General features: G+C 39.4%; 1 protein-coding gene and 1 pseudogene across 3 annotated transcripts in view; both read right to left on the bottom strand.

Moving 5' to 3' along the window:
• The window catches only part of LOC141098969 (translocation protein SEC63 homolog pseudogene), a 43165-nt pseudogene extending 36677 nt beyond the window's left edge, over positions 1 to 6488 (bottom strand).
• Positions 1 to 12632, bottom strand: part of THSD4 (thrombospondin type 1 domain containing 4) — a 1135048-nt gene that overhangs the window by 151682 nt on the left and 970734 nt on the right. The gene's annotated exons all lie outside the window — the stretch shown is intronic.

Genomic DNA, 12632 nt, shown 5'->3' with positions numbered 1-12632 from the left:
AAATTTTGCAGCATAATTTAGGGCCCAGTGTGAGAAAGCTGGGTCTACCTCAGAGGTCATGGGTCTTCCAGCAGGACAATAACCCAAAACACACTTCAAAAAGCACTAGAAAATGGTTTGAGAGAAAGCACTGGAGACTTCTAAGGTGGCCAGCAATGAGTCCAGACCTGAATCCCATAGAACACCTGTGGAGAGATCTAAAAATGGCAGTTTGGAGAAGGCACCCTTCAAATATCAGGGACCTGGAGTAGTTTGCCAAAGAAGAATAGTCTAAAATTCCAGCAGAGCATTGTAAGAAACTCATTGATGGTTACCGGAAGCGGTTGGTCGCAGTTATTTTGGCTAAAGGTTGTGCAACCAAGTATTAGGTTGAAGGTGCCAATACTTTTGTCCGGCCCATTTTTGGAGTTTTGTGTGAAATGATCAATGTTTTGCTTTTTGCTTCATTCTCTTTTGCGTTTTTTCATTTAAGACAAATTAAATGAAGATAATAATACCAAAGAATTTGTGTTTGCAATAATTTTCAGGAAGAAACTGAATATTATCTGACAGAATTGCAGGGGTGTCAATACTTTTGGCCATGACTGTATATATATATACATATATACACATACAGTTTTGCTCACAACCTTACATACCCGGCAGCATTTTTTCTTTCTTGGCCTTTTTTTCAGAGAATATGAACGATAACACCCAAACTTTTTCTCCACTCATGGTTAGTGGTTGGGTGAAGCCATTTATTTGCAAACTACCTTTTTTCTTTTTTTAAATCATAATGACCCTCAAAAACATCCAAATGACCCTGATCAAAAGTTTACATACCCCATTCCTTAATACCATGTATTGCACCCTCTAACATCAATGACAGCTTGAAGTCTTTTGTAGTAATTGTGTTTTTTATTTTCTCAGATGTAAAGCTGCTCAATCTTCTTGGCAAAAAGCCTTCAGTTCCTGTAAATTCCTGGGCTGTCTATCATAAACTGTGCACTTGAGATCTCCCCAGAGTGGCTCAGTGATATTGAGGTCAGGAGACTGAGATGGCCACTCCAAAACCTTCACTTTGTTCTGCTGTAGCCAATGACAGGTCGGCTTGGTCTTGTGTTTTGGATCTTTGTCATGTTGGAACATCCAAGTATGTCCCTTGCGCAGCTTCCGGGCTGATTATTGCAAATTTGCCTGTAGTATTTGCTAATAACATGCTGCATTCATCTTTCCTTCAACTTTGACGATATTTCCTGTGCCTTTGTAGCTCACACATCCTCAAAATATCAGTGATCCATGTTGTGAGTTCATACTCACCAGTCGTGAGTTCCCCTTCTGGACTCCCTCTGGTGGTGACGGGAGGTGGTGCGGCTGGTTTGATCGGTGGAGATCTGTCACCTGAGAATGAGGATGACGATTGGATCTCAGGATTCTCAGATTGGATTTAAGACAGCTGACGCCCTATTCAGTTGCTGGTGATTCCTTCTGGCTTGTCAGCTCTTTGTTTTCAGCTCTGTTCCAGTCATCTAAAGCTAAGTTTTTCTGCTAATGTTCACACTTGATTTTGTTGGTCTATTCAGTTTTCTGTGTGGTCTGCCAGCCCCGGCTGGGGGCTGAGCTGAATTTCCACTCTTATTTATAAGTATTTTGCCAATTAGCTTTTTGTCCCTTACTAGTTCGGTCTCTTTTTGCTCTGTCTCAGAATATTTCAGAGTGCTGATATAGTGGGAGAAGTCTAGTGACTTCAGGGTTAATTTTGCTATCAGAAGTGTTGGACATTATTTTTGTAGGGTTTTTTGCAGGTTGCAGATAGTGTCTTCCCTTTCCTTTCCTGTCTAGTTAGTGTGGGCCCCATCATTTGCTCAGCCTATTTTCCTGCCTGTGTTTGTGCCTTCATCTTATTTCACCGTCAATACATGTGTGGGGGCTATCTATTCCTTTGTGGTCTGCTCTGGGGCAGTTAGTTTTCCCTTTTCTTGCTTTAGGCTTATGTAGTCCTCCGGCCATGATGAGGCATCTAGGTTCATCGTAGGCACGCTCCACGGCTACTGCTAGTTGTGTGGTAAGATCAGGGATTTGCAATCTGCCTAGTTACCAACCACTCTGGTTTTCTGTGGCTTAGCTTGTTTGCTTTTTTCTCCATGGTGACCCATTCATAACAGATCCACCTCCGTACTTTATAGTTGGAATGGTGTTCCTTTCATCATAGGCCTTGTTGACCTCTCTCCAAATGTAATGTTTAATGTTGTGGCCAAAAAGTTCAATTTTGGTCTCATCAATCCAAATTACCTTGTTCCAGAAGTTTTTTAGGCTTGACTCTGTGCTGTTTTGTGTATTGTAGGCAAGGTACTTTGTGGCATTGGTGCAGTATTGGCTTTCTTCTGGTGACTCGACCATGCAGTTCATTTTTCTTCAAGTGCCTCCTTATTGTGCATCTTGAAATAGCCACACCACTAGTTTTCAGAGAGTCCAGTATTTCAGCTGATGCTATTTGTTGGTTTTTCTTTGCATCCCAAACAATTTTCCTGGCAGTTGTGGATGAAATTTTTGTTGGTCCCCCTGACCATGGTTTCTTTTTTTACAGAGCCCTGATTTTCCATTTGTTAATCACAGTTTGAATGCTGCTGACTGGCATTATCAATCCCTTGGATATCATTTTGTATCCTTTTGCTGTTTTATACAGTTCAACTAACTTTTCCCATAGATCCATTGACAATTCTTTTGCTTTACCCATGACTCACAAACCAGAAACATCAGTGGCTGGATGAAAGATGCTAGAGTATATCTGGATCCCAGAAACTCACTCAGCTTTTATGCACACTCACTGATTACAAACAAACAGGTCACAGGTGTGGATGTTACCTTTAGTAGCCATTCAAACTCATTTCTGTCAACTTCTGTGCATGTTACTGTGCATGTTATCAGGCCAAAATCACCAGGGTATGTGAACTTTGAACTAATCAGGGTCATTTGGATGTTTTGGGTTGTCATTATGATGTAAAAGAGAAAACACAGTCGATTGACACTAAATGGCCTCACCCAATCCACTAACCATGAGTGGAGAAAAATTTTTGGTGTTATCATTCATATTGTCTGCAAAAATGCAAAGAATGCAAAAATTCTGCTTGTAAACTTTTGAGCACTACTGTGTATATACAGTATATATATATATATATAGTACAGACCAAAAGTTTGGACACATCTTCTCATTCAAAGAGTTTTCTCTATTTTCATGACTATGAAAATTGTAGATTCACTCTGAAGGTATCAAAACTATGAATTAACACATGTGGAATTATATAATTAACAAAAAAGTGTGAAACTGAAAATATGTCATATTCTAGGTTCTTCAAAGTAGCCACCTTTTGCTTTGATTACGGCTTTGCACACTCTTGGCATTCTCTTGATGAGCTTCAAGAGGTAGTCACCGGAAATGGTCTTCCAACAGTCTTGAAGAAGTTCCCAGAGATGCTTAGCACTTGTTGGCCCTTTTGCCTTCACTCTGCGGTCCAGCTCACCCCAAATTATCTTGATTGGGTTCAGGTCTGGTGACTGTGGAGGCCAGGTCATCTGGCGTAGCACCCCATCACTCTCCTTCTTGTTCAAATAGTCCTTACACAGCCTGGAAGTGTGTTTGGGGTCATTGTCTTGTTGAAAAATAAATGATGGTCCAACTAAACGCAAACCGGATGGAATAGCATGCCGCTGCAAGATGTTGTGGTAGCCATACTGGTTCAGTATGCCTTCAATTTTGAATAAATCCCCAACAGTGTCATCAGCAAAGCACCCCCACACTATCACACCTCCTCCCCCACCATGCTTCACGGTGGGAACCAGGTATGTAGAGTCCATCCGTTCACCTTTTCTGCATCGCACAAAGACACGGTGGTTGGAACCAAAGATCTCAAATTTGGACTCATCAAACCAAAGCACAGATTTCCACTGGTATAAAGTCCATTCCTTGTGTTCTTTAGCCCAAACAAGTATCTTCTGCTTGTTGCCTGTCCTTAGCAGTGGTTTCCTAGCAGCTATTTTACCATGAAGGCCTGCTGCACAAAGTCTCCTCTTAACAGTTGTTGTAGAGATGTGTCTGGTGCTAGAACTCTGTGTGGCATTGACCTGGTCTCTAATCTGAGCTGCTGTTAACCTGCGATTTCTGAGGCTGGTCACTCGGATGAACATATCCTCCACAGCAGTGGTGACTTTTGGTCTTCCTTTCCTGGGCCGGTCCTCATGTGAGCCAGTTTCTTTGCAGCGCTTGATGGTTTTTGCCACTGCACTTGGGGACACTTCCAAAGTTTTCCAAATTTTTCACATTGACTGACCTTCATTTCTTAAAGTAATGATGGCCACTCGTTTTTCTTTACTTAGCTGCTTTTTTCTTGCCATAATACAAATTCTAACAGTCTATTCACTAGGACTATCAGCTGTGTATCCACCAGACTTCTGCACAACACAACTGATGGTCCCAACCCCATTTATAAGGCAAGAAATCCCACTTATTAAACCTGACACGGTACACCTGTGAAGTGAAAATTATTTCCGGTGACTGCCTCTTGAAGCTCATCAAGTGAATGCCAAAAGTGTGCAAAGCAGTAATCAAAGCAAAAGGTGGCTATTTTGAAGAACCTAGAATATAAGACATATTTTCAGTTGTTTCACACATTTTTGCTAATTATATAATTTCACACGTGTTAATTCATTGTTTTGATGCCTTCAGAGTGAATCTACAATTATCATGGTCATGAAAATAAAGAAACCTCTTTGAATGAGAAGGTGTGTCCAAACTTTTGGACTGTACTGTATATATATATATATATATATATATATATATATATATATATATTACATTATAAAAATTACAAAAAGGGAATGGGCCAATTCAAAAGATTTTGAAAGTACTACAGCTTGTAAACACATTTTGTAGCCAGACAAGAGACTTTCAATTCTTGTTTGAGGGATTTTCATCCATTCTTCCTTGTAAAATTCTTCCAGTTTTATAAAACTCCTGGGTTGTCTTGCATGCACTGCTGTTTTGAGGTCTAGCCACAGATTTTCAATGATGTTTAGATCAGGGAACTGTGAGGGACATTGTAAAACCTTTAGCTTGCTCCTTTTGAGGTAAAGCATTGTGGATTTTAACATGTGTTTAGAATCCTTATCCATTTGTAGAAGCCATCCTGCTTTCAACTTCTGTTTTTTTACTGATGGTGTTGTGTTTTCATCAAGAATTTGTTGAAATTTCAATGAATCAATTCTTCCCTCTATCCGTGGACTGTTCCCCGTGCCATTGGCTACAACACAACCCTAAGGAATGATTGATGCACCCCATGCTTAATGGTTTGTGAGATGTTCTCTTCCTAAAATTCTGTGCCCTTTTTTCTTCACGCTTACCTTGGATCACTGTAGCCAAGAGTTCTATTTTAACCTCATTGGTCAACAGGAGTTGTTTCCAAAATGATCAGGCTTGTTTAGATGTTCTTTTGCATACTTCTGATGCTGGATTTGATGGTAAGGATGCAGGAGAGGTTTTCTTCTGATGGCTCATCCAGTTCATGCACAAATATGAGCTTCATGGAAGTGGCACATCTCTTGGCATAGTCTGACCACAAATCTCAGATATCGTTGGTAGTATCGACGAATGGGTATGTGGTATTATGCATCTTGGAGATCTATATTGGCCATGGCAAAGTCTTTCCCAATTAATGGTACTGTAGATTTTACGGATTTCATTTTGAATCTTTGGTATATAGCATGCTTATTTAGTCGTTTCAAGTTGATAAGGACTCGGTAGCTTCCGTTTTTTTATAAGGAACAAACAGGAGTAATGACTACGGTCCTGCTCTTTTTCTGGAACCAGAGAGATTACTGCTGAGGATAACATTTGTTGGAGTTCTGTTTGTAAAATGTACAGGTAATCTTGCTGATGGAAGCAATGTTACTTCTAGTCTCTGCGGGGGAAAGGAGGAAAATGTGACTTTTATTCCCCTGCTGAGTCCAGGATTATGCGGTCCTATATTATTTCCCACCACCGTGGAAAGAAGCTTGAATTTCTGCCCGCTGTTTGGCATCATTGTCTTTCTGAACATTTGTTGTGAAAAATACTTCTCCCTCTTCCTCATTTCTGGTAGCTCCAATGTCCTGATTTACCTTTTCAGGGATCTAGGTTCAGGAGTACTCCTCTTTTTGTTGGCCACCTTTTCCAGCAACACGTCCTGAGCTGGACCAAACACGTATTCCCCTTTGAAAGTTATAGAGCATAACTTAGACTTGGGTAGGATGTCTCCGCTCCACATCTTTAACCATAGTGCTCTTCTTGTGGTATTAGAGAGAACCAAAGTTCTTGCTGCAATCCAGGCTGATTCAGGAGAGACATCCACTAGGAATCCTGCTGCTTTCTGGGGATAAGGAGGCCAGAAGATCTTCTCTAGTGGCACCTCCCTTGATATGGGATAACTGCTGTAATCAACAAAACATGGCCCTCGTGACTTAGGTGGATACCACATTCGTACTTAAGGAGGCTGTCATTGCCTCCTAAGAATTCCTCAACAGACTATTCAGCTTGCGGTCAAGTTGATCTTTAAGTTGGGAGGAGTCCTCAAAAGGGCAAGATAGTCTTTTTAGCTACACTGGCTACCTGGATATCCACTTTGGGAATTTCTTTCCAGCACTTTGAGAAAGGTAAATAATGAGAACGACTGTTCGCCGGTCTAGCCTCTCAGAAGGAAAACCTCTTCAACCCTTAGGGACAGGAAAACACCGGGGATAGAGGGAGGTGGAGGGCTATTTAAACCTCTTGTGTTTCCTGTCATTAATGAGGATGGGGAAGCAACCTTCTGTGGTGCTGTCATGGAGGGGATTAGAGAAAAACAGATTGAAGATATGGAAGATTTTTGAAGTGTCTCCTAGAAAGAAGTCAGTGTAAAACAGAAAGCACATGGATGAAACTAACATTAGAATTGTTTCCAAGTTTTTCATGATCTATTCATCTGACTGTGTGACTAATCCCTTCCTCAGGTTAACATCACAAATGTCTATATTTTTGTTTTTACTTGTGAAAATTTGATCCCCAAAAAATTAAACATGTGAGCAGACTATAATATGTATTTTTTTTTTCTCTGAACCCCATATATAGGATATGTAAATTAAAGGGATTGTCCAAGACTACTATATTTTTTACAAGAGGTCTAAAAATTACGTGTTCAACAGCTGCCCCTGCTGGAGAATCAGCTGCTTCACATCAACAGAAAAGGGCTGCTCTGTAGACAGGACAGGAGACTGCTGTCATCATGCTGATTGACATCCAGCTGTCCGCAGATAGGCAGTGGGATTCCAGCTGTCAATCAGCATGACATTGGCAGTTACACCTGTCAACAGAGTAGAGTGGAAGAAAAGCTGCTGCTCTGCAGACATGATGTTGCAGAAGCCGCTGAATCACTGGCAGGAGAGATATGTGACCACTCTGTGTTAGCAGAGATCAGCACCGGGCACAACAGGTAGGTAGTTAGCAACTACCTGCCTGTTAGTTCTTAGACCCGTAGTAAAAAAAGCACTAAATGCCATCTCCTATCTCAGTAATGGAAAAGTCTATCTTCACTGAATACAAATTTAACCCATGAATTAAGAGAGAATGATTAGTCCTGAAGGTGAGGGAAGTAGATTTCTCTGATAAGACATATTACAAAGTTGCTTATTTTTACATGTACTATTTATGAAAAATAAATGAGAATGATGGCCACTCTAAATTAATTAATTATTTAAGTATTAAATGATTTTTAAACACTCCACTACAACTCACACCACTAATTAAACATAGCCTGTTTTTTGTTCTCTTGTTCTTTCAGTTTTTTGATTTTGCTAGTTTTTCTTTATACCCCATTGTAAGAAATTGGTGCCTTCTTTTATTTTTATACTGGGTTCTACCAAAATAAATCTTTACATTCTGACACTGTTCAATGAGTGGTGCAATGTCAGAATATGTGGAGACCCGCTTTATTGACTAGAAGAATCGTAATGCCAAATTGTTGATTTAATTATACATTTTGAGGAGAATAATAGAGGAATGGCACAATGTACTGTTCTAAGAAAAAGATTTTCTGGCATTATTATTTCATGTGTAACCCATCTTTCTATCCTAATGATACAGTACATAAAAGTGACATCCTCTTACTTTTAAGCATCTTTCTACAGCTTTCTAAATCTAAGCAAAAGTAGATCTCCATTGGAAAAAAAAGTACTGGTTCTAAAACTACACAATGACATAAAATATTAATATTTTCAATTGGAGCAGTTAGAATCTTAGAATCACAGTAAATTCTTTTCACAGTGTGATAAATACTAATGCCTAAAAAACTCAGAAGATGCCGAAGACAAGATTCAAGTAAATCCAGTTCTTTAAATCAAAGGTACAATTGCTATCTCACTCCCAAATAACATAATTACTTTTCAACTCTGTGTATTTGAAAGCAAATTACATTTTGACATTATAAATAGAATCTGTATAAAACGGAAATCGACTTGGCTTATAAAATTATTCAATTGTTATTTATCAAAGAAGTGTATGAAATCTCAATCTTTAAAGAATATAAAAAAGTTCAATCTCAATTATACAGTATACTGTACTGTATATGGAAGTTATAATAAGATAGTCCAGCTCACCCTCATTTAATTTCCAAGGGCAACGTCTTAGCTAAGACGTGGTGAACTTAATGAAAATTATGATCCAGCTTCACAAACTCAAATGTACTTTAATAATGCAAAATGCCATTCAAGTAAAAAAAAATACAACTATCCAGTTGTACATAAAATCCATAGAAGAAACAGTCAATACACAGACATCACAGATCTACACGTTTTGCTTAGTCATGATAATGAATAAACGTTGCTTGCATAAATAAATAGCATTCAAGAGGTTGTCCACTAGTTGGACTTTGGATAAGTCATCAAAGTCTGATTGGTCGGGGTTCAACACCAGGCACCCCCACCAATTATCTGTTCTTGGTGGCATCAGCAGCGGCCGGAATTGCTCAATTGAGGAACTGCTCCATCTTCTGATAGTGATTGTGGCTGGGAACTGCACATCCACCTCCTTTCCAAATTACCAAGCTGTGGCCACCATCAAAAAGACGGCGCAGCTCCACAATTGAGTCATTCTGGCCAGCAGCCGTCATTGCCGAAGCTGGGAACAGCAATAGCTCATTATCATCAAGGATATCTTATCAATGATAAGCTAGCGAACAACCTCTTTCAGATCCGCTCTTCACAGTTGCTGCTTAATTAATTCACTAAATAGAGAAGCAAATGAGGTGGTAACATTGGAGGTAACCTAATAACACCAATGTGTTAACCATTTGCTTCTCTGGTGAATTAATTAAACATTTGTGAAGAGCAGATCTGAATGCTATATAAACTATGATTATTTATTATTCATAACTAAGAGTGTCTAACACTCGAAATGTGTAGATCTGTGATGCCTGTGTATTGTTTCTTCTCTGGCTGGCTTTTAGCTATCCTTGTATATTTGTGTTTTATTGTTTTTCACTTGAATGGCATTTTGTACTATGAAAGGACATTTAAGTTAGTGAAGCTGGACCATCGTTTGCATATGGAAATTATGCTCATTTGGATCATTAGGATATCAAAAATGCAAACTATCATAGTTATCAACCTCCTACCTTTTCAAATAGTTAACAGCTCAATTTAATGGTGTATTTCAACCATAAACATGTACTATATGTCCAGAGCTAGAATACCCAGTCTGATCCTTTATATACCACATGTATCAGAAGAACAGATACCCATGACAATGCTTTTCATTAGAAGCCACCCAACAGTTACCGCAATGAGGCATCAAAATAATTGGATGGTCAGCCATTGAAGTGCACAGTTCTATTATAGCTTGTAAGATTTATGTGAACAGCTAAATTATACTGGGAGTTTTTCTGAATTTGGACTCTGGAGCCCACTCTGCTGTACTGTACCTCTGTGTGATTTTTACTCATTTTTATTTTGATTTGTTTTAAGTTGTAACGTAGCTGTTCCCATATAGTGGACCTATCATACAATGACCCTCTTTAATATATTAAAAAATTAAATAGATTAAAGAAACATTTAGAATTTGTTTTAATATAACCTTTAAAAAATAAAACTTTGCATCAGATAAGAGAGCTCCCAAGGTTTTGTAAGATTTTTTTTAGCTCTTACTAAAGTAGCACTGTCTTGTACAATTATACAGCAGTTATCATTGTCCATTCAATACTTATTCTCCTCTTCCCAGCTTGGACAATCCCTCTGTGGGTCCCTAAAAAGGGGCACAATGTCAACTGTTTCTGATGCCTTTCTTCCCCAAAAAAGAAACAAAACTTCATAGCTACATGAAAATGTAAATCAGCCATCATAAAATTGGTAAAACATTGAACAACTCATGAAAAAAAGAAATTGTGGGAGCCTGGAGTGGTGCAAGCCTACACTACAATTGTCTCACCCTAAAGAAAATTAATTCCCCCTCGTATTTGCATGCTTTTAGAGCATAGATGACCTTTCATCAGACAATTTAAAAAAGCACTAGAAAATGGTTTGAGACAAAGCACTGGAGACTTCTAAGTTGGCCAGCAATGAGTCCAGACCTGAATCCCATAGAACACCTGAGGAGAGATCTAAAAATGGCAGTTTGGAGAAGGCACCCTTCAAATATCAGGGACCTGGAGCAAGTTTGCCAAAGAAGAATGGTCTAAAATTCCAGCAGAGCATTGTAAGAAACTCATTGATGGTTACCGGAAGCGGTTGGTCGCAGTTATTTTGGCTAAAGGTTGTGCAACCAAGTATTAGGCTGAGGGTGCCAATACTTTTGTCTGGCACATTTTTTTGGAGTTTTGTGTGAAATGATCAATGTTTTGCTTTTTGCTTCATTCTCTTTTGTGTTTTTTCATTTAAGACAAATTAAATGAAGATAATAATACCAAAGAATTTATGTTTGCAATCATTTTCAGGAAGAAACTGAGTATTATCTGACAAAATTGCAGGGGTGTCAATACTTTTGGCTAGAGTTGAGCGACTTTTGGTTTTTTAGGGTCGAGTTTCGTTTCGTGAAACCCGACTTTTCCAAAAGTCGGGTCGAGCAAGATCGTCCGATTATAGGGAAAAGTCGGGGTCGTCCCGAAACACGAAACCCAATGTAAGTCAATGGGGAATAAAAGTCGGCAGTGAGAGGAGGACAGGAAACATACCTACAGTGCCCATTTGAATACCAAAAGCATCAATTCTTCTTACTTAAGCTTGTCAACCTTAATTAACTTCATAATACAAGTTACGCACTGAAAAATGGGGGTCATTTGGCTAAAGTTGTGGGGGGGTAGGGCTGGCTCCAGGTTTTCATGTGCCCTGGGCGAAAGAGCGCCCCTTTAACACATACCACAACTCATCATGCTCCGATACGGCAGAGAAATAGCGGTATAGTACAATGAAAAAGACTTCACTTTTTACATCTCATGACGAGGCCCATCTATTTCTCCATACAGAATCATTGGTCCCATATAATGTTTGAAACAGTATATGATGAGCTCCACATAATGCTACAGTATATGTTGGTCCCCATGGATGAAGCTCCACTGTCTTATGGGCCCAAATAATGCTCCAAACATAATGGGCCCCATTTCTAATGCTCTAGTGTATAATGGGCCCTGTAAATGCTGCTCCAGTGTCTGATGTCCACCTTTGGAATGTTCCAGTGTATGGTGGGCCCCATCTATCATTCTCCAGAGTATAGTGCTCCCCAAAAATTGCTGTCCCAACATTGAAAACAATCAAATAAGTCTCCTCGCTAGGGAATCCCTGTACTAGTCTGGACTCCTCGTCGTCCCCATCTTCCATCTCACTGCACAGTATTTCAACCTTGCAAGTGCTGTGATCCTGAGCAAGCAGGGGGGGCCCACTCGTTGGCGACGGCACTGGCACAGGGCCCCTGATAGTACGGTGGTGTGTCTGATGGCGGGTGGGCCGAACCTGCACTTTCATCTGCAGCTTCCTCTTTGTCACCGTGTAAGATGGAACTGTATATGGGAAGGGTAACCCAATACCGATGAGTATGGTGGAAGATGATGCTGACAGAGTGCCAAATGAAGATAATATATACAGCAACACGTGAGAATAGATAAAACACCTTTATTGAGATATAAATGGGTGTACACTTAAAATAAATAATAAAAAAAATAAAAAAATAAAAAAATTAATTAAAAAGGCATCCCATATAAATGCGTAATGTTGGATTATAATAAACTTCAACATAGGGTTAGATATATACCCATAAGGAACAGGCTCAATGCTATGAGGAAAGAAAGTGACTAAGTGCTTGTTTCAGCCCCCAGAAAAAAATGTGCATACAATGCACAAAAAGTGTATATACGCAGTGTACAAAAAATAATAACAACAACTGCTGTGCAGACAATATATAATAAAATAAGAAGTGCAATAAAAAATAAAAGAATAATATGCTGTGCACAATAAGAAGAGTGACACTACTGGAGTGCCACACAATGTGAAGAAAGAAAAAATGGGAGCTGGGAATGAACAAAATAATACCTAATGAGCCAGTGGATGATGCCTGGGAATGCCTGTAAACGCGCCCCGACGCGCGTTTCGGAATAGAATAGAAC

This window comes from Dendrobates tinctorius, unplaced genomic scaffold (assembly GCF_039654945.1).
Source record: "Dendrobates tinctorius isolate UK_male_01 unplaced genomic scaffold, ASM3965494v1 ptg000097l, whole genome shotgun sequence".
NCBI classification, from domain to species: domain Eukaryota; kingdom Metazoa; phylum Chordata; class Amphibia; order Anura; family Dendrobatidae; genus Dendrobates; species Dendrobates tinctorius.
The sequence above is the reverse complement of the archived record's forward strand: the minus strand, read 5'-3'. Positions and strand labels throughout refer to the sequence as shown.